This window comes from Gastrolobium bilobum, unplaced genomic scaffold (assembly GCF_033153095.1).
Source record: "Gastrolobium bilobum isolate Gb01-03AN ecotype WA unplaced genomic scaffold, APGP_CSIRO_Gbil_v1 utg1085, whole genome shotgun sequence".
In the NCBI taxonomy this organism is placed as follows: Eukaryota; Viridiplantae; Streptophyta; class Magnoliopsida; order Fabales; family Fabaceae; genus Gastrolobium; species Gastrolobium bilobum.
In genome coordinates, this window is record NW_026896442.1 from 90,539 (window position 1) to 115,251 (window position 24,713).

A 24,713-nucleotide genomic window follows, 5' to 3' on the forward strand; every position below is an offset into this window, starting at 1 on the left:
ATAACATTTGTGTGGTGAATATTATGCAAGTTATCCACATTTTTATTTCTTCTTTTGAGTAATAGTACTCTTACTTAATCATGATTCTAATCATTGTTTTATTTCTGTTGAATCCCCTTAAATTTATATACATGAACCACGTGCAAATATATTGCATAAATTATTATTTTTTAGATTATTGCACGAATAATAAAAAAAATTAGAAATTTGAAGGAGAAATGAAAGAGGTTGGCACGTTGTGGTTGGCACAACTTTATAACAATAAAAACAAAATTGTTTTTTCTACTGTGAATGTAGATAATTTATTTACATTGAGCCTAAAACGATTTCGTTTTGACACAGAAATTAAGGTATTTTTATAACTATAATTTATTTCAAGATTATAATAGTCTTTTTTATTATAATTTTTTAATTTTTCAACCCAAAATGACATCATTTTAAATGCGAATATAGATAACTTATCTACATTTACGGTAGAAATATAAAAGCCTAAAATAAAAGAGAAAACTTTTTTTATTTATAAATATTTTACCATTATATTACTATTTTATGATAGAATGAACCTTCAAATCTCAATGCATGAGCTTCTTTTTGGTGGATTGGGAGTTTGTACTCCCTATCCAAATATAGAAGAAAAAAACGAACGAAAGGAAATTTTTTTAAAAAAATAAGAGTATAAATGAGAAAATATTTTTTTTTGACAAAGGGCCACCAAATTCATTATGATCCGGATCATATTAAAAAAATTTCCAATGCAGACGATTTTTTCTCTTCTATCAAACTTCTCCCGTTATCACCATCGAAAATCTTCCTTCTTTTTTTATGGGGCCCACTTGCTTTTTTTTTCTCTCACAAACATGATATTTTTTCTGTAACTCGAGAAGTATAAAATTCTTTCTTTTAATATGAATTTTACTAGACTTTAACTTAATAACTGCTAAAATTCGAATTTACCATTTATGATAAGGGGCAGGGAAATTTGAGGTAATGAGCTCAGCTTCGATTGGTCATATATAGATATTTCTTCGTTCTTTTATAAAAGAAATAGATGGAAAGCAACTACCAGAAATGAAGATCAGAGGCACATTTTGTGCAGATGCATTAAACAAGTTCATTTATATTTTGGTGAAACATGTTTTTGCTTTTGTTGCATAAAAAAATTTCTATCATATTTATATAAAAAAAAAATTATTAGGACCTACTTAATTTTATGTAAATGTGGTAGAATTTTTTTTTTTCTGTAATAAAAATAGAAACATTAAACCCTATATTTTGTGTGAAAATAAATGATCTGAGTTTGAAAATTGAGATACAAAATACTGGCAACTAAAACGGGCCATGAAAGGCCTATCCACAACCACCGCTCCTTGGCCACGAACTGACCCTTGGGGCATGTAAGCTGATAGGGTAATTCAAATGCTTGAAATAGATGTTGCCACTTGCCACCAAGGCATTGAACTGTTTTGTTTTTTTCGGATAAAGAGCAACTTTTCCCTATTTATGTACTCTTTTCTGTTTTTTTTTTTTTTTTTTTTATTTTATTATCAATCGATTTATTGATTACTCGATTAGTTAATTAATCCGATAAGTTGGATCATATGGATAGCAAAACATTGACTATTAAATTTTAACAGAGTTATATTTTCAGTGTCTTGAACTCAAGATCATTAATTTATGCTGAAACAATCCATTATTAGTTGATATATGTGATTGGTGGGTTTTTTTGTTTCATACATAATTATGTGCTATTTTCTAGGAGGCTATCAATTCACAGCTTTACATTGATATTCACAAGCTCAAACATGTTCGCCAAAAGTTATAAATTTCAGTTTCCTAAATTCAGTATGCACAAAAACAACAGACAAGAGCTTGAAGCAATGATACATATAAATAAAACTAAACCAAGAAACTGTCGATATCTGCCAATAGATTTGGGTTCATTATTCGCCATTAGACTTGTGCCATGTTGTATGTGGGCATTTGCCCTAAACTTATTTTCTAAAATCAATCATGTTTTTAACGTAGCTAAATAATTGTGGCTAAATTTATAGATAAAATTTAATGTAAGGTCTCATCTAAATTTTTGTTAGCCCTAACTCAACGAAGGGTAGCTCTGCCATTGCTTGTTCACTTCTTTAGGATCATCATAGTTCAGAAAAACACTAGTGGTAACGGTAGAATAACTATAACAACATAATTATTGGGATGAGGCAACACATGTAAATTCCAAGTACATCTTTGTTTGGGAAAAATACAGTGTTCTTTAAACACTGTCTTTATTTGATTGCTACAAGAGAAAAAAGTAACATTTGGTAAATCGAGTAATTTATTGTATAGATATAATAGAGAACCAGATGTAGTAGTGTATAAGCTTAAGGATAAATGGAGGAACTCCCGCAAAGATACATGCATCCCTCGCAAAGGAGAAAACAGATAAAGTCCCACTATTTTCCTACTGTCGATATTCAAAATCTGAGGCCCCATGATACAGAACCTTTAACTTGGGCTAAACCCAACAAGAAGAGGAAACACGGAGAAAAAAAGAAAAAAAAAAACTTCAGGAAGAATAAAAATAAATTCGCTAGAAGGAGGGCTTGAACCTCCGACCTTGTGGTTAACAGCCACACGCTCTAGCCAACTGAGCTATTCCAGCTTTTGCTAGTTTAGTGCAGAGTAATAATTATAGTTTATTTACTCAACGGAGGATTTGATCATTTTTTCTAGTCAGAATATATTGAGATACTTGTTAAATAATTGATCAAATTGTTTGCAATAGTTTATTTCATCTACGATATAATCACGGCTGTTTTATACTTGTTTGTGATGAATCTAACCTCCGCTTGAAAATCCAAGACCATAGAAAGATTTAGAACGAAAATCGAGTCAAATGACAATTGAATCGTCTCCAGCTAAGTGAGTTGCTAGAAAAAATTTCACTAGTAATTTTGAGGAGGAAATGGTACCCATCACTCCAAGAAGAAACCCAAATGTGATGATAGACAGGTTTACGATTAAGAGAGGCTTTGATATTTGACCCCAACAAATCTTTATGTAGAAAGCACATGGCAAAATCAAATAGATGGCAACACTTACTAGGAAACCAGTGAGGCTGACTACATGCTCAAAATATGGTTCTGACAGAGCCAAGGACTAGTATAACCTAAAGCAAAACTGAACCTACACTGCCCTTAATTATCGTTTTTGTCCTACCACTCATGGAACTTGGAAGCCTATGCTCAAGCTGAACAGCAAATGGTGCAAATTCAAGCGCATATTTGGTCATAGGCGTAAGCACGGTTGCCCACAGAGCAATGTTTGTTACAATTTGCTTTGGTGGCATTTCGAGAGTTACCGAGAAGTGACTTCAGGCCCAAACATCTTGGCACCCATGAACCCCCAATTCGAGTAAAGTGCAATAACTAATGTGAAGCTCACAATAGAAACCTGAAATTCCCAAACCAAAAAAATTAGATAAATAAATAATTAACCAAAACATCCCAATTAGTCCTTTCATTTCTTGAATACAATAATAATACAGAAAGTTTGAACATTATAAGTTTATAACCTCATACTTTGATTTTCTCATGACTATTATTTGACATGCATATATACCTTGGAAAACTTTGAGGGATATTTCATGGCATTATATAAAGGGGTTTATTAGTTTCCTTTTATAAGAAAATTTTTCTCTCTAGCTGCACTCACAAATCAGCAATGAGACCCACCAAAACAAAAAAGAAAAAGAAAATAAAATGGATCTCATATCATTTTTTAATCTATAGAAAAAGAATATTATCTTCTTTGACAGAAGAATAATAAAACCCTTATATAAATTAGGGTTCCTGTCAAGGCATTTCCCTAATAAATGTGAACTATAAGCACACATCCCACCAAGCCCTATAAGCAAAAATGCAGATGACCAGCCTCCTTGTTCTATAGCATATGGAGTTGATAATTGCCCTAGTTCTACACAGTGTTTTAAAACTCCACCTCATCCCCCGGGTTGACCCGGGTCAACCCTGACCCCTCCCCTATGAGGGTTAGGGTCACAAGTTGAACCCTATATGCATATCGACCCCTCCGACCCCCAAAACCCGGCCGAATTTTAGTGACTCCCGGGTTAAAGGGGTCAAAAGGGGTCACTGCATGTTTTTTTTTTTAAAAAAAAATTCCCTGAAACAATGTCGTTTTATTAAAAAAATAAAATAAAAATGCTTACAAACCTAAATCTAATCGTTCTCTTCTCTCCCAGTGACCTAGACGTCTTCAATCTTCACCTCGCTACCGTGAATCTTCTAGAAAAGGTAAGAATTTTTTCCCATTCAAATGAAATCCTTACAGCTGTTGATGGAAAATAAAAACTCATTCTTACTTCCTTTAAATTTTTCTTTGTCAGAAACCTTATTAAAAGAGGCAAAACCGGGTCACCGTAGTGACCCTATTAGAATATGAGTTTTGCACTTTGGTATCTTAATACTTTAATTAAGTTGTGTAATATTGACTTGTGGTTGTAATTGGTGAATTATGTTAAATATATTTTGAATCTTTGATGATTTGTGGTTTGTTTTTTAATATTTTCATATAGGATATATATATATATATATATATATAATATATATAAAACCGGGTCAGTGTAGTGACCCCTTTCTTTGTCAGAAACCTTATTAAAAGAGGCAAAACCGGGTCACCGTAGTGACCCCATTATAATATGAGTTTTGTACTTTTGTATCTTGATACTTTAATTAAGCTGTGTAATATTGACTTGTGGTTGTAATTGGTGAATTATGTTAAATATATTTTGAATCTTTGATGATTTGTGGTTTGTTTTTTAATATTTTCATATATATATATATATATATATATATATATATATATATATATATATATATATATATATATATAAAACCGGGTCAGTGTAGTGACCCCGTGACCCCCCGGTTGAACCCGTGACTCCATGACCCCTTACCTCGGCCCGATCGATGGTCGGCCCGGGTTTTTAAACACTGGTTCTACAAGATTTTGCCATGTGTTAAATATATAAAACATTCGATTTATTAGTTCAAGTATCAGAATACATATGCTAAGCTGTACAGTTTGATATTTTTACTATATATGTGGTCCTGTTTTGAGTATTGAGTGCTTACAATTAATTTATGTTACGACCAATTCCTTTTTATTTTATTATTTATTATTAGGGTTCGCTTTTTCTACAGTTAATGTAGATAACTTGAGCCCAAAACAACGTTGTTTTGAGACGGAAATTAATGTAATTTTGTAATTATAATTTATTTCAGGGTTATAATAATCTTTTTCATTATAATTTTTTAATTCTTTAACTCAAAACGACGTCGTTTTGGTAGTGAATGTAGATAACTTATCTATATTCACTGTAGAAATATTAAAGCCTTATTTTTATTACTATTATATTATGAAAAAAATTGTTTATCCTTTTAAATGACACACCTTATATCATTTCACTCTCACAAAGAGGTGAGACTAGGGGTGTAAATGGGCCAGGCTGGCCCAGCCCATCTTACGGCTCGGCCTACGTTGAGCCCAGCCCAGGCCCGGCCTTTCAGAAAAGTAAAGTAGGCTTAGGCTTATAAAAATGTTTTTTTTAATAAATAGGCCATAGGCCAATTTTGTCAAGCCCGGCCTACAGACTTGTAGGCTGGCCTATTTAATTTATTAAAATAAAATAATAAAATAATATTTATTTTATGTGGCAAAGACACAAAGTACCAAATACCAATATCTCTTACTTTTTGTGCTATTTTATTTTATGAAAGGAAAACTTGTCTAATGTCTCCAAATTTTACATGCTGTTGCAGCTTAATACCATGGAGCAATGGGTACCTTGCTGGATTATGATGTTACTGATGAAGATCTTTCAATAATACTCTTCTTTCCCTTGTCTTGATGGTGGTTTAAAGATTTTTAGACGAATAACATTCTCTTGTAGACTTTATTTCAGCATCCAGTAATTGTATTTTTCTTATTTTTCTCATTTCTTTGACTCTATTCCTCTATGATATACATTATAGAGCTGAGGTATTATGTTGACTCTTTCTTGTTTGTCATTTTTTTCTTATGAGAAGTACTATAGTGCATGCATGAATGATGGAACTTTCTTTGCTCTATACAATTATTATTTTTTGCTTAGTATTATATAGTGGGAGGCCTACAAGGCCTGTAGGCCATGTCAGACTTTCTTATTTTTGAAAATGGGCCGGGTTTGGCCTACAAATAAAGCCTTTAATAGGCCAGTAGCCCAGATAGGCTGAATTTTTTTTTATGCAGGCTTGGACCAGGATGGCCAAAGCTCAGCCCAGCCCAGCCCATTTACACCCCTAGGTGAGACCCACACCTTTATTTTCTTGTCAACTCTCTCTCCTCCTTTATCTATCTCTTTCTCTCTCTCTTAAAATGACACAATTTTACATTCTTGAAAATGATACACATTTTTCCTTTATATTATTATCGTTACTATTATAACTTTTATTTTATTTTATTTTTTTGGTTAAAGTTATTATTTTTCAATGAGAAAAGTGTTTGTCCTTCTAAATGACTCAACTTGTGTCATTTTACTCTTACAAAGAGGTGAGATCCACACTTTTATTTTTTTTGGTCCACTTTCTCTCTTCCTTTTATCTATCTCTTTCTCTCGTTTAAAATGACACAATTTTACATCTTTTCAAATGATATATTCCTTTTTCAATTGGCGGGTAACTGTAGATAAGTTTCTACTACATTAAAGAAAAATGATGATCTTGCAATATTCAACCCATCGTTCAAAGAGTTATCTGGTATATGTATGTTCGATCTGGATTCTATGGGGAATTCCAAACGTAGCCCTCAAACCCACTCATGGTGAAAGTAAACTCAATGTTATTTATCTTCCCTCACATAGTGACAACATTTGAAACCAGACTTATTCAAAAAATTAATATTATTTAAGGGTTTAACATTTCTATTTTTATTGCAGATTTTTTTTTCCTGCCACACTTATGTAAAAGTAAGTGAATTTTTTTTTTTAAATAATGGGATCCACTCATTTTATGTAAGTGTGATAGAAAAAATATTTCTGCACCAAAAAAAAAATATTTTTCTTATTATATATTTAATGCTTAAAGGTTGACTCAAGTAAAAAATAGACACTTTTGTGGTTAAAAAATATAGTATAATTTTAGTTTCATACTTTCATACAATTTTTCTAGCCCTAGCTCTAAGTTAATTGAAAAATGACCACATGGAGAGAATGAACATTTTAATTTATTCAACACAAAAGATCGAGTAGAATGTAACTAGCAAAAACAAAACAAAACTGAAGAAGGCATTTAGAAATTTACAAATTTTTTGTTTACAAAGGTGGAAAATCATTAAATATGGAAAATCATTAAATATGAGAAATCATAACCATACAAAGGTGGAAATAAATATAAAGTATTAAATTTGGAAAATCATGACCATACAAAGATGGAAATAAATATAACCGTTGGATCAACATAATCAATTTAAGGAAATCAATTAGATAATTATGAGATAATTCCATAATTGACCCTAATAATTATTATGAGACTTTAATAATTATAGTAAGTGATTAATAATGTTGAAAGTCGATTTTCACACGAAAAGTGCAGATACCGGTTCTGTTACTCGGTATAAATGCGTACCGATGAAGTATCCCGGAAAATTATAATAAGTGCATAAATATTCCTAGAATAATATATAGGACTTGTAAAACAAGTTTCAAGTTAAAATAATGAGAACTGGTGCCAGAAACTGATACTGGCTATGGAAAAGCGCGTACCGAAAAGGTGCTGCGAAAAATAAAATAAAAATATGACAAATCTTAAAAAAATGAGTAGGTTCAGAATTTCAAGTTTGAGATTAAAATGCTAAGCGTAGCTATTAATGTTAATATTGTGTGTTTAAAACTTAAGGGCCTATATAAGACCTTGGCACAGATTTCTAGGTCAGAAATCTCTAACATTATGTGCCTCCTTGCTGAACCTTGAGCCTCCCTTGCTGCCACCCTCTTCTTTGCTTAAGAAATCACCATTTTGATCATCTTTCTCCATAGTTTCTTTACTAAATCTCTTGGTATGAGTGTGCTTTGGATTTGTGAGTGTGAAAAGAGTACTTTTTCTGAGTGTGGTGGCTGTGGGAAGTCAGTTTAGTGGCTGTGAATGGCGGTTTGTGGACTTAGTTTGTGAACTACCTTGGTGAGGCTTTGTTCATGACTTTTGTGTTGCCAAGTAGTAACCTTTTGGCTTAAAGAACCAACCTTGATGTGTTAAATTCGTATCTTGGGGAAGTCAGTACCTTGGAACTGTGTTGGAGGCTCCAAGTCAGTGCCATTTTTGAAGTTTTGAGCATTGGAAGGTATACCATGATCATCCTTGTGTATTTTGATGTTTTAAGCTTGTTTAAGCAATTAAAAATCGTAACTTGAACCATTTGATAAAAGGAATGTGTTTCTGGGTTCATAACATGTTAATAAACATCTGTTTAAGGAGTCCTTGGACTCCAGATCGAGTTTGGATCATTGGAGGTCGATTTTACCTTTAAAACTCAGTTTTCTGCAGTATGTCGAAGAAGTATTCGAATACTTTTCGGGTAGTATTCGAATACTTCCTGGAAAAAGGCAGTAATCGAATACTTCGCGAGATAGCAGCGACCTAGTTTAGTAAAATTGTGATATCTCGAGCTTCAGAGCTCTAAATTGAGTGAGGTTTGGACCTATGTGAAGCTAACACATAGGGATACAACCCTGTAAATTTTCAGATCCATTGGATAAGTGGATTTCTATCAGTATATGTTTGAAGTTGAGACCCTATTGTTGGAAATTTAGCTTGTTGTAAGAACTTTGCAAAACTCATAACCGGAGTTATACAACTCCGATTAAGGCATAAGATATGTCGTTGGAAAGTTTGAGATGTCTAGTTTAACATAGTAAAATCTTAGAGTATTTGGTAAATATTTGCAATGGTAGTTTTATTCTGGTAGTCGAATACTCCTGGCAGGAGTATTGGAATACTTTTCTGGGAAGAAAAGTATTCGGATACCTTTGAAGAAGTATTCGAATACTGGAAAGTATTCGAATACAGTGAGGTTTGGTATTCGGATACTGTGGTATTCGGATACTGGGGGAAAAAGTATTCGGATACTTGGTAGTATTCGAATACTTAAATGAAAGTAATCGAATACTTTCTAGAGAGCTGGAGTATTCGAATACTACTCGTGGAGTATTCGAATACCTCCTGCAGAAACAACATGAAATGAGTTAAAATGAGTAAGAAAGCCTTAATCACTTAGTGGAATCTGAACTATGATTATTGATGATTAATTATGGTATGGGCAGATTGTGATTGTGCTGTTTGTGGGCCTTGAGCTTGCGTGGACTCTTGGCATTGGATAGTTAGCTTGCAAGGTAAGCTTTCGTGTCCTCGGTTTAGCCATGTTGTGGTTCCACCATGTCCCATGGAGATCTGGTTATATGCATGTTGTGTTACATGCTTTGGATATTTTGAAATGCTATTGAGCTTTATGTGTAATGCTTTTTAATATGCATGTGTTGTTCCATCTTGACGGTAAGTCTGAGTATGTAGCGTCATACAAGACGGTGATCCGGGGTGGATGCAAGTAGCGTCTTGCACTATTTGTGGGTATTAGACGTATATAAATCCTGCATTTCTCTGGCCAGTAGAATAGTATTGACACACATGACATAATTATCTGCTGCATTGCACTATTTTGGAAATTATATTGTTAAACTGTTTTTGAACTTATATTGCACATGTAAGTGAGCTTGGGGTGGAAGATCCTTGAGGACCCCTTGTCTTACTGAGATTTCTTTTTAGAGATCTCACCCTACGTTTGGGGCACCATTTTCAGGTTCAGGTAGTTTGGGGGCTGATGCCTCTGGCGGCAGGAGGCCGGAGCTTAGCTGATTATGATATTACTGTTTATCTGCTGACTTGTTTTGGATGCTGGATAGGATGCTGTTTATGTTTTCTTCCATTTATTACTATGTTGCTGATGATGAGACTATGCTGGGCTTGTTGCCTTATTTGTGTGAGCATGGGGTTTGTCCATGCCACTTGATGTTAATACTTTAGTTGGAGTTGTATAAACTGTTAGTTTGTCCGGTCTACGTGTGTAGTTCCGTGGCTAGAGACATATTTACGCTGTTTAATTAATGAGGTATTTCAGTTAGCTGTCTTTTGTAATTTACATACAGACAATGTTTTATTAATTGGTTAATAAGCAAGTTGGTAATGATTAATGACATCATAATTGAAAAGAAAAAGATATTCCCCAATTTTAATTAAGCGCAGCTTAATACAAAGATATGATAACATGCCGGATATATACGGGGTGTTACAGGATACAATCATGAGCCTAAACAAATCCATAACATAATCTCAATACAATAATTAAGCATGTTAAAAAATTTACATGCCGTCATAAGTCTAAACATAATATAAAATATCAACTGCATCATCAACTACTCCAATGCGGGGGGGCCTTGCCCCTAGAAGCATCACTGCTGCTCTGGGTACCTGAAATGATATCCCCAAACGGGGTGAGATAACAACATCTCAGTAAGCTCAAGGTTCATAGAGGATCTTCTAACCCCTGAGCCCACTTCCTGCATGATAAGTCAGATCTAAAGCATATAATAAAGACATACAACATAAACATAGCATCACCATATCATCCTTGTGTAACTCTAGGGTCAAAGCCATAGACGGTTACACATGTGTGACTTCCAGGGTCAAGCCATAGACAGTCAACACAACCTCAGTATGAAATACCTCCCAGAGTCAAGTCATAGGCAGCCTACATACCATGATCACTGGCCAGGATCCTCATAACATATATCATCAGTGCATCATCATAACATCAAGATCATATAACATCTATATGAATGTGAATGAATGCATATATACATCATACCATATACTTTCATACAATACAACCATAATGCCCACCATCATGGTGGAGCCACAAGAGAGAGAAGTCAACTAGAACTAGGAGCTTACCTTAGGGATCTTAGCACAAGCCCACACTCCAATAGTATACGTATGCTCCAACAAAATCCTCAAGTCCACGATTCTCTAGGCACACCTAGCGTAGGAACCATTCACATCATTAATTACATATTAATTAATCAAGTCATATCCACGAATTAATCATTTAATGATTCCACTTTTCATACTCATATGCCAATAATATGCCCATTACAAGTCTAGACCAATTATTACATAATTACATATTTTAGTGCATTATTACAAGCTACCTAAATCTTTAATTAATTACATAACTTAGAATCATATGCAAGGCTCACTTAGGTAACTTAGATTATTTTCAACTCATCCAAGCCATATTTATGATTATTATAAGTTATTAAGGGTTCCCCTGAGTCCTCTTAGCTTAATTATCACTTTTACGGTTTTTTCTATAACTATATATGTTTCTGTTTTCTAGTCACTGAGTGAAACTAACTTGTTATAAAATTCTCATCTTTCAGTATGTTAATCTAGACTCAATTACCTTTCCAAAAAGGTGTCATATGTCTCATTTGGAGTTTCTTAGCTCCGGTTATCACCATTTAAAGTTAGACAAGCAAAGCTGTTTGCCAACTCCGAACAGGGCCCTAAACATCCTTTACCATTTTTGCGATTCTAGAAAATATACTAAATCAATTGCTCTCAACGTTTTATGTAGATAACTAGCCACCTTTATCTTTAATTCAACATATTATGAGCCTAATTTGACTAAGCACAGAGGGAGAAAAAATTCGTGGAAGTTGCAGCCATGTATAGTCCCTGCACATGGCCTCCCTATGCAGCCCTCACTCAAACGAACATACAGAATGAAATACATCTTCAATTGATACCAATTTTTGACACCATATATCTAACATCTCAAGTTTGAATTTGATATAAGTCACAACCCTATATGACCTCTGTGGAGGGAGATACGCTCTCCCTAATTTTTCCTAAAAACTGGTTACTTAGCTTTAAATGTGTTTACTTAACAAACCTTAATTACTTTTGATTATAAATCCTAATTCACTTAATTCTTAGATTTTTCTATTATTAAGTCACATTATGAAATACCCTTAGTCCCATTATGTCATAATACTTAAATTTTACTAATTATTTAATTAGTGTACCTAAACCTTACTTTAGTCCAATTTTAGAGTTAGATCCTTAATTACTTTTGTTAATTAATCCTATCCTTAATTAATCCCTTAATTCACCATCTCTTTAATTTTAACACAACTAAACCCTTATATACTTTATGGGGCAGATTTGATGAGCTATTTTAATTAGGATTTTTATCCATTATTAATCATGATTAGTGAGTTTTACTTAGAGTTAAACCACCTAGTTAATCTTTCTAATAATTTTTCCACACTTAACAACTTAATCACATTTTTTTTGTCATCAAACCTTATTATTACATGAAATGGCTGAAATCATCAAGGGTCCATATAGGGTTCATGTTCATCTTTTTACATGAACAACACACAAAGGTCCAAAGGTGGCACCCTTACTCATCAAATCCATGATTCCATGGTTCAAAACACGCACACCCTTAAAGATATTCATCAAACCATTACTTTAGAAAATTTTAAACAAAATTCTCCTCATTAACATATCAAAACCAAGGCACTCAACAAGAAAAGGGAGGCTTTTTGGTTCATATTTTCCAAATGAAAGCTTACATCTTCAAGGTTCCTCCTTTAGCTTAAGTCTCCACCTTTTTCCACCAAGAACCTTCCTTTAAGCAAGAATAAACCTTCATGAACATGCTCATGAGTTAGGATCAATAACACAAGAAGAAAAGATGAGACTTTTAATGAAAAAATCAAGAGAACTTGCCCACAAAATAACAAGAACCAAGCAACCAAGTGTGGTTCTTCAAAAGAGTTTAAGAACACAACTCACACCCTTGAACATCAACAAAACCGTGGCTGTTTGTGAGGTGAGAGACATGAAATTTTTTATTCACACCATGAAAATGGTATGGTGGTGAAGAGGAGAGTGAGAGGAACAACTTTGATGAAGGAGATTTTGTGTTTTGGAGAGGTTTTGATGGAGGAATTCTAGAGAGAAGTGAGAGCAAATTCAAAAATCAAATTTTAGAGAGAGGAATGGTGAGGGAGGCGCTGGTTTGTGAATCAGCCAAGGGAAGGTGGTGCCCTAATGTGGGGGTGCCATGTCACTAAGTGACCATTCGTCCTTTAGTGAGACCCGGTATAATTTTTAACTGATCCGTCGTCAAATATTACACGGAAACTCTCAAGACTCTAACTTTAAGTACTTAACAGTAACTTTGTCTAATTATCATGTTCATAACTTAGAAATTTAATTGGTAGATAACAGATCCACTAACAGTTGTTTAATTGCACTATAGTCTTTACCGGTGTTCTTAACTGTACCCGAATTTCATAATCTTCTTAACTTTAACATTTTTGGTTTAATTATGACTTGTTAGGAACATATTGGTCTTTATTTCCATTTTCTCATCTTTTTTCCATTTCGGGATTCTACCGGCTGCTGCTACAGCAGTACAAAATACCCGACAGAAGTGACTTTTCAAAAATACCCTGTAAGAACCCGAACCATTAATTTAGGAAATCAAATTAATTAAATATGAGAATTAGGAAATAATTCCATAATTGACCCTAATAATTATGAGAAAGCTTAAATAATTATAGTAAGTGTGAAATAATGCTGAAAGTCGCTTTCCTGACGAAAAGTGAAGATACCGGTTCTGCTCGGTATAAATGCGTACCGATGAAGTATCCCGGAAAATTATAATAGGTGTTTGAATATTCATAGAATAATATATATGGCTAGTAAAATAAGTTTCAAGTCGAAATAATGAGAACTGGTGCCAGAACTGATACTGGCTACGTAAAAGCGCTTACCGGAAAGGTGCTGCGAAAAATAAAATAAAAATATGAAAAATCTTAGAAAAATGAGTAGGTTCAGAATCCTAAGTTTGGAATTAAAATGATAAGCGTAGCTATTAGCGCTAATATAGTGCGATTAAAAATTAATGAGAATATATAAGGCCTTAACACATGATCGTAGGTTTATTTGTGCCTCCTACGTGAGTTTTGCTGAAGGGTCAACTGCTACCCCCTCCATTCCTTGGTCACCATTGCATGAGAAACCCTCCAAGCCACCTCTTTTCTTTGATTTCTTCTTTGATTTCGAGACATTAACTATACTGTTCATACAAAATGCTATTTTGGGTATTTGGACCCATGATTGGTTAAGTGGACCTCTATAATAATTAATCTAAGTCTAAATCAAAGTGATTAAGGGCTTATGGCTTTGTGAGAAGCTTAAAGACATGAAACGCAAAAGGAAAACGTTGTCTTTATGTCATATGCTTGTAGATTACGATTGTTGATATGATTGCTGGTCTAAAACAGGTTGTGATTCTGCTGTTTGTGGACTTTGAGCTGGTTGGACTCTTGTTTGGATAGTTAGCTTGCGAGGTAAGCTTTCGTGTCCTCGGTTTAGCCATTGCTGGTTCCACCATACCCCATGGGGGAATGGTTTATGCATGATGTGTTTTCATGTTTTGATGATTGAAATGCTTTTGAGCTGTTAAGTACAAGGGCCTTATAATATGCATGTATTGTTCTATCTAGACGGTAAGCCTGAGTATGTGGCGTCATACAATACGGTGATTCTGTGAGTGGGTGCAAGTGGCGTCTTACAGTAATGTAGGCAATAGACGTATGTAAATCCTGCATTTCTCTGGCCAATAGAATATCTTGACACACATGACATGATTATCTATTGCATTGCACTGATTTTGGAACTGATATTGTATATTGCTTTTAGAACTTATATTGCACATGTAAGTGAGCTTGGGGTGGAGAAATCCTTGAGGACCCCTTGCCTTACTGAGATTTCTGTTTAGAGATCTCACCCCACGTTTGGGGCATATATTTCAGGATCAGGTAACTCGGGGGTTGAGACCTCGGGCGGCAGGAGGCCAGAGCTTAGTTGACTGATGCATGCTGATTATACTGCTTTGATTGGATGCTGCTTTATTCTTATTATCTTGTTATTTGTTTTGAGACTCTGTTGGGCTTTATTGCCTTATTTGGTGAGCATGGGGGTTGTCCATGCCACATTGATTGACTAGGTTTAACTTTAGTATTGAGTTATATAATTGCATCAGGATTATGGTCCGGACTAAGTGTTATAGTACCGTGACTTAGATACTCACCTATTTATTCTATGAGGTTATTCAGTGTAGATAGCTGTTTATTTGCAATTACATACAGGCGATATTTTATGGAAAGGATTAAGTAATCAACTTGGTAATTTTAATGACGTCATAATTGAAAATAAAAAGTTATTCCGTATTTTTAATTAAGCGTGGCTTAATACGATGACATGATAACAAACCGGGTATACACGGGGTGTTACATACCCCAATATGGATATCAATCTTCATCAAATCATATCTTAACCTCATTCATTATGTTTATATCATTAGATTAGCTCTCTAACTATAATTTTCTAACTTGGAGCTATTCTACTAACTGTTACTGTGTCAGCAGTCAAAATTAACAGATGAAAATTCATCTGTGCAAAATACCCTCAATATGGGTATCAAAATTCTTAGAATTTTATCTTCATTCTATTTATGACCATAAGGTCCTCATTATAACCCTCTAATTTAAAATTCATATAATTAGGGTTATTATAACTTACTTGTAAAGCTCCCTGCAATATGTTTGCAAACCAAGTTACCCGCACACTCTACGTCTATTACTTCAATCAAATTTTCCTTTTAACCAATCATCATTCCAACACTTAAAAACCCTAATTTCATTTAGGTATTTTATAAAATACACGGTGTGTGTATTTTAGCACACTTGACCGATTTGTTATTCTTGCGCAACATCAAACCCTTTGTTCATTTGAAGCTTAGTCATGCATAGTTTTACTTCAAATCTACAAACCACCACAAAAGAACATTAAACCACTTAAAATAACATCTTAGGATCATGTTTACACTTAACCCTAATCAGTTATAAATCACTTCGCAAATCCATTTTAAACCATCAAAGTTCAGGCCTTTTCCCTTATATAGCTTCCTAAACACCTCATCAACACTTTCCAAGCTTTGAACCTTGAAGAACACTTAATTTTCTATACAACATGAACAGGGGAAGTCACCTTTAGGGGGAATAACTCAAGATATAAAGCTCTCCAAGAAGAAAGAATAGAGGGGTTTTGATCACAAGATCAAGGACTACAAGTTTTGTGTTGAAACCTTGACCTAAAAATGGCTAAAAGATGAAGTTCTCAAGCTTTCCTTTACTTCCATGGTCGTCATGGTTTTGGAGAGGAAGAAGGAGTTCAGATTTTTGGTCTTAGAAAGAAAGAAAGGATCTACCCAAATGTGTAGGAATATCTAGCCAAGTGTTTTAATTTTTCAAGTTATCTTTCTGTTGGTGTAATATCTCAGAAAAATAATAGTAATTTATAATAATAATAAATTATAAATTAGTAGTAGTAATAATATATATATATATATATATATATATATATATATATATATATCTTATTAGGACTAATAATAAATTGTGATTAATTGAATTATTAATCGATTGATCTTTTATGCATTAATGTTTGATTGGTATTGTTTGATTGGTAATGTGATTGGATTAGGATGAGTTTTCAATCTTTATTTGATTAGATATGATGAGTCAGCAATATTCTGAGCCATAAAAAAATTAAGAAGAAAAAGAAAATAATTGTACGAAACCCATCCCATATCTAAACCCAAGACTTCAGTTATAAATAGAGGCCTAGCCTAACCCTAGCCAACACTTAGTATTTCTCTTCTTTTCTTTTTCTCCTCTACTCTCTCTTCTTACTTCAAATTTTTATTTATTTATTATTATTTTCCTTTGGTTACCAATCACTTTTCTTCCCCAAATCGCTTTTCTTCTAGAAGGTAGCAAACACGGAGACCCAGTAATCTTAATCCCTAGGTGGTTGTGGGTTTGTTGTGTATGAAATTTTATTGGGTGTGTCCTCATCCTCTAGAAATAATAGATTAAATTTTATATAAAATTTTGTCTAATGTAATCTTGACCTTTAGGGAATAATATATTAATTTTATATAGATTTTGATTCACCAAATCCAAATATATAGGTAACAATAAATTAGCTTTAAAGAAACTTGTTATGATCCTGCTCTGTAGGGAGTAATAAATTAGTTTTTTTTTAATTTGAACTTTATTACATGTAATCATAGTCCCTAGAAGTCCTAGGTTAATTTTATATGAATTTTGATAATGTAATTATGATCCTAAATATATCATAGGATTGTCTTATATGAAATGTATTATATGTAATCCTAATTTCTAGAGATAATTTGATAGGGTGATTCTGATATTTAGGGAGTAATACATATATATATTTATATATATGTGTGTGTCTATATATATATATATATATATATATATATATATATATATATATATATTTATATGAAAATAAGTAAATCCCTAGGTTTTATTAGGATATTTGTGTATATGAAATTTGGAATTCCTAGCTTCTATTAGGTTATTTTTGTATATGAAATTTGGTATATGTAACCCTAATCCCTAGGTATTTGTAGGTTATATTTTGTATGAATTGTATTTGTAATCCTAATACTTAGAGCACTATAATTTTGTTTTATATAAAAATTTATCCTAATCCCTGATCTTTAATTATTTATAAATTTATTTATATTATTTGGGAATTTATTTGGATTTTAACCCTAAAAAAATATGATTATTTGTAAAATTATTATTTAGAAACTTATTTGGATTTTAACCCTAGAAAATAATACGAAATTTTATAAAATTATTTATATTATTTGGAAACTCATATGATTAACCCTATAGAAGTATAAGATTAATTATATATTATATATGAGTCTTATTAGGAATTTTATTTAATTCCTATGGAAAATTTATTATGTGCGATATATGGAAAATCTGTTATATGTGTGATGTGCTTGGGAATAATATTAATACATTGATGGTAATAGATAATAAATCTTAGAGTAAATTCTATCTTTGATAAAATGATGAAATTTTTTTATTATGTGTGATATGAGTCTTATTGAATAATTGAAAGAAATTTTAATTCCCTCGAGTAACTGACAAAGAGGTTATATATTAAAGAAGAAACTTTTCCACCACAAAAAAAACTTTCTTAATATGACAAGATTGAATGTTTCTGATTGTGTGTGATTAGTTAATTAGTGGGAGGATAGCTTTGGGATAGTACCTCCTAAAGTGATGAACAAAATTTTTGGGCTTTATGCCTCTGATAATTATGTAATGTGAAAAGAGATTATTCATTCTTCTCAAAGTGGTATCTGGCAAGATATCCGGATACTAGTAGTAACTTTGAGAAGAGGTGTGCACACTAGGAAGATATATTTTTTATAATGGCCAAATTGTTGATATGTGACTGGCAGGATATCCGGGTCACAAGGTAGACTGGCAGAATCTCCGGGTCTACCATGGTTCTCTTCCCACTAAATGAACTTAATAAAGATTATGAATAATATTTGATTCGATGTGAATATATATTGAAGTTGATATTTAATGTGATTGTGATGAGAATATACTATATATATATGATGAAGTTGATATTTGATTCAATTATTATGTAATTATATGTTTAATTTGATTACTATATTTGAGTTATATAAATTTTGTTTTGATTAGGTTTACCAGCTTTGCTGACTGATGGGACGAAAATTCGTGCCCATCTAAGCCCATTTTGATGGCAAAATACAATTTGGCCCTTACCTGATGAGTAACTTTAGCACTAAAAGCACATGTTTTATATCTTTATCACAAAAAATAGTGGGGAACGGAAGGTGGCGTATTCTTTTGGAAAATATATATAAAGGGGAACAGATTTGGAACATTAAATACACCTACTCCACTCATTTAATATTTCTGACCACTTTGCAGGAAACGTTGGAAAGAAGTTTCCATAAAGCATAAGCGGTGCAGCAAGCAAGCAAGAGGAAACGTGCGTAGCAGAGAATAAACGATTCCTATTGGCTAAGGAGGAAAGCAAGGCATGAGACGATCATAAGGAAAGACAACTCTCAACAATAACAATCTCATCCAGCCACTTGCGCCCCTCAAAGCACTGTTCACATTGCCTCTTCCATGCAGTCAAGAAAACAACTCCAAGAGAATTACCCACTTTGCCTTTCTCTCTTCTGCCTATAAATAGGACGTTCTAGCACGAAGACAACAATCGAATTCCTTAAGAAGAGATCACTTAGTTTAGTTTATAGTTTTCTTTGTATTTTTGTATAGTTCTAACTTTAGTTAAGTGACAATACTTCTTCTTCATCTGTATCACCCACTTGAGACTCCTCACGAGCAACAACCATATTCTCCACTTTTCATTTTGTTGTAATCAAGTTATTTTCATTTAAATACAAGTGTTAATTATGTTTGGACTGAATCTCGGGTCTATGGGACTTCAGTTTGGAATAATTATGTTTAAACTAGTAGCCATGGACTAAACTATCTGTGGAACAGAAAAACTGTAAAGTTCTTAAAGACTTATTCTCGAAACTTTTGTATTTAAGCTTTTGGATTTCTCTGGTTAAGTGAGCTATATTCATTGTATATCAATGGAAATTAAACACATACTGAGAAAGGAACTTCCATAAGGAAGGGATTTCAGACAGCTTAACCAGAGGGGGAAGGTAGTGTTGTGGAAATAACACTGCTGGTTGCCTTAGGAATAAGGAGCCACCTCGTTCATTTTAAGGTCCTGCACTCAGTACCTGTTGGAGTCAAGGGAGCCATAGGATTATGGAAACTTGTGAGCCATCCAGTCCATAAGCTGAGGAATCAGACGTTGGCAGTTAAGAGACTGGAACAAAGACAAAAATGTTAAGTCTTGAGTAGAAAGAATAATTATTTAAGAATGGAACAGTGGATCCGTTCCTTCTGTTAAACTATTTTACACCATTCATCCTGTTGTCTCTTAATTACTGTTATTACTATTTTTCTGTTATTTGTTCGATCTTGTATCTATAACTCTATGATGTGCCTCTGGCATAAGTAGTTTTCCAAGCTAAAAACGATAAGGATTAAGTCATAAAAGAGCAGTTTATTTACATATTTGCTTATTATGTTGACTTCTCCATTTCAATGATATTTCTCACCTATTTGTTATGTTTATATAGGGAGAAAGAAGGAGAAAACAAAATTTTAAAAGACGGTTGGCGCGAATCTGCACGGGAGTTGGTTCAGAGCTGCATCAGTTTTCCCTGGGCCACTTTCCAGAGAAATGGCGCAATCTGGCGCCATTGTGGCGCGATCCTGCACCAGTCAGAGTGCTAGGACATCTATCCAGAGAAGTGGCACGGTTCCGCGCCATAGTGGCACGATCCTGCGCCAGTTTACGGGAAATAACATCACCGTGTTTTTTAAGGGTAATTTTGGGGAGAAGTGTAGCACCCCGTAGTACTATGGTTGTTAACATCATGATATTATAGAGTATACAACGGAAGATTTTATTTAAAGGTTAATAAAACGTCTCGTAAAAATACGAATAAACTTTTTCTAAAAATATTTCTAAAACGTTCACATGAGATACTGCGAAAGCATAAATCTAAACTTACATCTACTAATTAATCCCATGAGCCAGTATTAGTGGCCATTGACCATCATATATGACATCAAGTGTCATTCCTGACGGAGTCTCACAGACAGCATAACAACTGTATTTCGGATAATTGGGAACATGGTCCCACACATACAGATAACCTAATTGATATAATAATTTAAAGAGATAGCTTGCAAGTCCCACACAGACTGCAATCCCCTCAATGGGTCAATACAAACAGTAAGGCTCCATACCCAAATTAACTGAATACATGCATCAAGTCTATATTAATTCAAAGTATAAAAGCATCAGTAAATCATCCATGGCTCTAAGGATACAATCACGAGCCTAACTAAATACATACAATAATCTCCATAAAATAATTAAGCATGGTAACAAGTCTACATGCCAACATCAAGTCTAATCATAACATAAAATCATCAGCTGCATCATCAACTACTCCAATGCGGGGGCCTTGCCCCTAGAAGCATCACCACTACTCTGGGTACCTGAAATGATGTCCCCAAACGGGGTGAGATAACCACATCTCAGTAAGCTCAAGGTTCATAGAGGATCCTCTAACCCCTGAGCCCACTTCCTGCATGACAAGTCAGATATAAAGCATATAATACAAACATACAACATAAACATAGTATCATCATATCATCCTTGTGTAACCTCAGGGTCAAAGCCATAGACGGTTACACCTGTGTAACTTCCATGGTCAAGCTATAGACAGTTACGCTTGTGTGACTTCCAGGGTCAAGCCATAGACAGTCAACATAACCTCAGTATGAAATAGCTTCCAGAGTCAAGTCATAGGCAGCCTACATACCATGATCACTGGCCAGGATCCTCATAACATATATCATCAGTGCATCATCATAACATCAAGATCATATAACATCTATATGAATGTGAATGAATGCACATATACATCATACCATATACTTTCATACAATACAACCATAATGCCCACCATTATGGTGGGGCCACAAGAGAGAGGAGTCAACTAGAACTAGGAGCTTACCTCATTGAGCTTATCTCAAGCCCAACTCCAACAGTAAAATACGTATGCTCCAATCAACTCTCAAGTGCCCAATCCTCTAGGCAAACCTAGAGCAGGAATCATTCACATCATTAATTACATATTAATTAATCAAGTCATATCCATGACTTAATCATTTAACGATTCCACTTTTCATACTCATATGCCAATAATATGCCCATTACAAGTCTAGACCGATTATTACTTATTACATATTTTAGTGCATTATTACAAGCCACCTTATTCTTCAATTATTTACATAGCTTAGAATCACATGCAAGGCTCACTTAGGTAACTTAGATTATTTTCAACTCATCCAAGCCATATATATGATTATTATAAGTTACTAAGGGTTCCCATAAGCCCACTTAGCTTAAATATCACTTTTACAGTTTTCTCATAACTGTACATGCTTCTGTTTTATAGTCACTGAGCGCAACTCACTTGTTATAAAATTATAATATTTTAGTATGTTAATCTAGACTCAATTACCTTTCCAACAAGGTATCACATGCCTCATTTGGAGTTTTCTAGCTCCTGTTATCACCATTTGAAGTTAGACAAGCAAAGCTGTTTGCCAACTCCGAACAGAGCCCTAAACATCCTTTACCATTTCTGTGATTTTGGAAAATATACTAAACCAATTTCTCTAAAATTTTTATACAGACAATTAGACACCTTTATCTTTAATTCGACATATTATGATCCTAATTTGAGTAATCACAGAGAGAGAAACAATTCGTGGAAGTTGCAGCCATGTACAGCCCCTGCACATGGCCTCCCTGTGCAGTCCTCACTCAAATGAACATACAGAATTGAATACATCTTCAATTGATACCAAATTTTGACACCTGATAACTCATATTTTATTACACTTATTTTTTACTCTTGATTAGTATTTTTAGGATTTATTTGAATAAAATAATGATGTTTTGAGTTAATTTACATTTTTAGTGTTTGATTGGGTTTAATTTATTTTCGTCAGAATTTTTCAGCTTTACGTTACTTCTGTATTTTGGCCATATCTCGGTCCACAGTTGTCAGATTGACTCCGTTCTTGTTGGGTTTTTAAGATAACACAGAGAGATACAATTCTTATGAGAGCTCGAAGCCCAATTCGGACTGGAAGCTGGTCGATTTCTGACGCCAAGAAGAACGTGTTTTGCTGAAGTTTTAGACTTGTAATTTAAAATCCAATTACATAAGTGGTCCAAAGCCAAGTTTTATTTTATTTTATTTTATTTATTTTATTTCGCATTTTAGATAGATGGGCCGATCAGAACTGAACCCTAACCTTAGGTTGGTTAATTTTTAATTACAAATTTTTATTCCAAATTTATATTCTACCTTTTTAATTATTCAATCAAAATCCAAAACCCCCTTTTAATTTTCTGTCATCATAAGCGATTTTTACCAAAACAATTTCCTTGAGAGATGACTTAGGGTTTCCACTTTACTACAAATTTTCTGAACCCTAATAAAAAATAATTTTTAATTTGCGCGAGTTCGACAGCTCGTGTCAAATTTGGCGCCGTTGCCGGGGAAATTGCATCGGTCTAAATCGTTTTTTGATTCTTGATCATCTTTTTTTTCTTTAATTTTCGTTTTTCTTTAAAAAAAAATCGAAAAAAAAAGTTCATTTACTTTTGCGCATCTGTCCTTGTTTATGCGTTTGCGCTCATTTGTGTTTCTGATTCCGATTTCTGCATCTTTGATTCTGCATCGGAATTTGATTCTACAGACGCATCTTTTGTTAGTTTTTGCGTTTTCTGCATTACGGTTTACGTTTTGGGCAAATGTGGGGAAATCGGTAAAACTTCAGTTTGAGAGATTGGCTCCGAGAGATCTATTTCCAATGGAATTCGACCTTCTGAGCATAAGTCACACCCTAAAGGGTGTGAGGTGACCCTTAATTTTTCCAAATTCTGTCGTTTACTAACCCATTTTGGTGTTTCTTTGTCGTTTCAGGTCGTGTCGGGTATTTCTGGATTTGTTCGACTTACTTTGATCGATCTGAAAATTGGTGACCAGAAGAAGACGATCATCCCTGTCAAAATTCGTGGGGCTTTGCCCCACGTATTAGGCCTTAGTTTTTCCGAATTTGTTCGTTTAGTATTTTATTTTATTTTTTGAAAAATTTTTATTTGATTTTTGAGTCCGTAAGGTCATTTAGAGTTTAGGAGAGTTGGTCTCATATCATTCTGAGTTCATTTAGTATTTTTCGTAGATTTATTTTTGCTTCTGTTTGCTATGAATCTAAATTTTTCACCCTACAGATGCTTGTCCTTCCTTTCTAGACAGCGGTTTCCAAGTTGATCAGTCTGTTGCTGCAGTTTTTCCTGGAAAGCCACAATACCAGCAGCAGCAGCAAAACAATCCCTTCTCCAATACAATAATCCTGGCTGGAAAAATCATCCCAATCTCAAATGGAGCCAGAATCAGCAAAGTGCACCATTCCAGCAGAATCAGCAAAGTGCACCATTCCAGCAGAGGCAGCAGTTTGTAACTTCACAACAGAGGCAAATTTTTCAACAAATTGCACCTCCACAGCCAATGCAGCAGCAGCAAATGCAACAGCCATCAGTGCAACAGCAAGCTAGTAGCAATGGCCCTTCTTTGGAGGATTTAGTGAAGCAGATGGCAACTAACAATCTGCAATTCCAGCAGATTACTGAGTCTTCCACCCAGAATCTGCAAACACAGATTGGCCAACTTGCAACATCAATGAGTCAAAATCAACAAGCAAGTGGCAGCTCCCTTCCATCCCAAACAGTTCCAAATCCAAAAGGAAGCGGAAATATGAGTGCTATTACTCTGCGGTCTGGAAAGCAAATGGAGGAGCCAAACCACACTTCTGCTGAGTCATCTAAGGGAGGTGACACTAGCTCCAAGAAGCAAAGCACTGATACATCTGATGTCCATATCCCTCTGCCATTCCCTCAGAGAGCCACTCAGTCAAAGAA

At 34.0% G+C, this 24,713-nt stretch overlaps 1 non-coding gene and 1 pseudogene across 1 annotated transcript; both read right to left on the reverse strand.

Annotated features, from left to right (window-relative positions):
- Positions 1-2,579: 2,579 nt before the first annotated feature.
- TRNAN-GUU (transfer RNA asparagine (anticodon GUU)) lies at positions 2,580-2,653 on the reverse strand. The gene has a single exon. It is a non-coding gene; the product is annotated as a tRNA-Asn (tRNA).
- A 230-nt stretch (positions 2,654-2,883) lies between these two features.
- Positions 2,884-24,331, reverse strand: LOC133299776 (amino acid transporter AVT1H-like; annotated as a pseudogene).
- Positions 24,332-24,713: the final 382 nt, after the last annotated feature.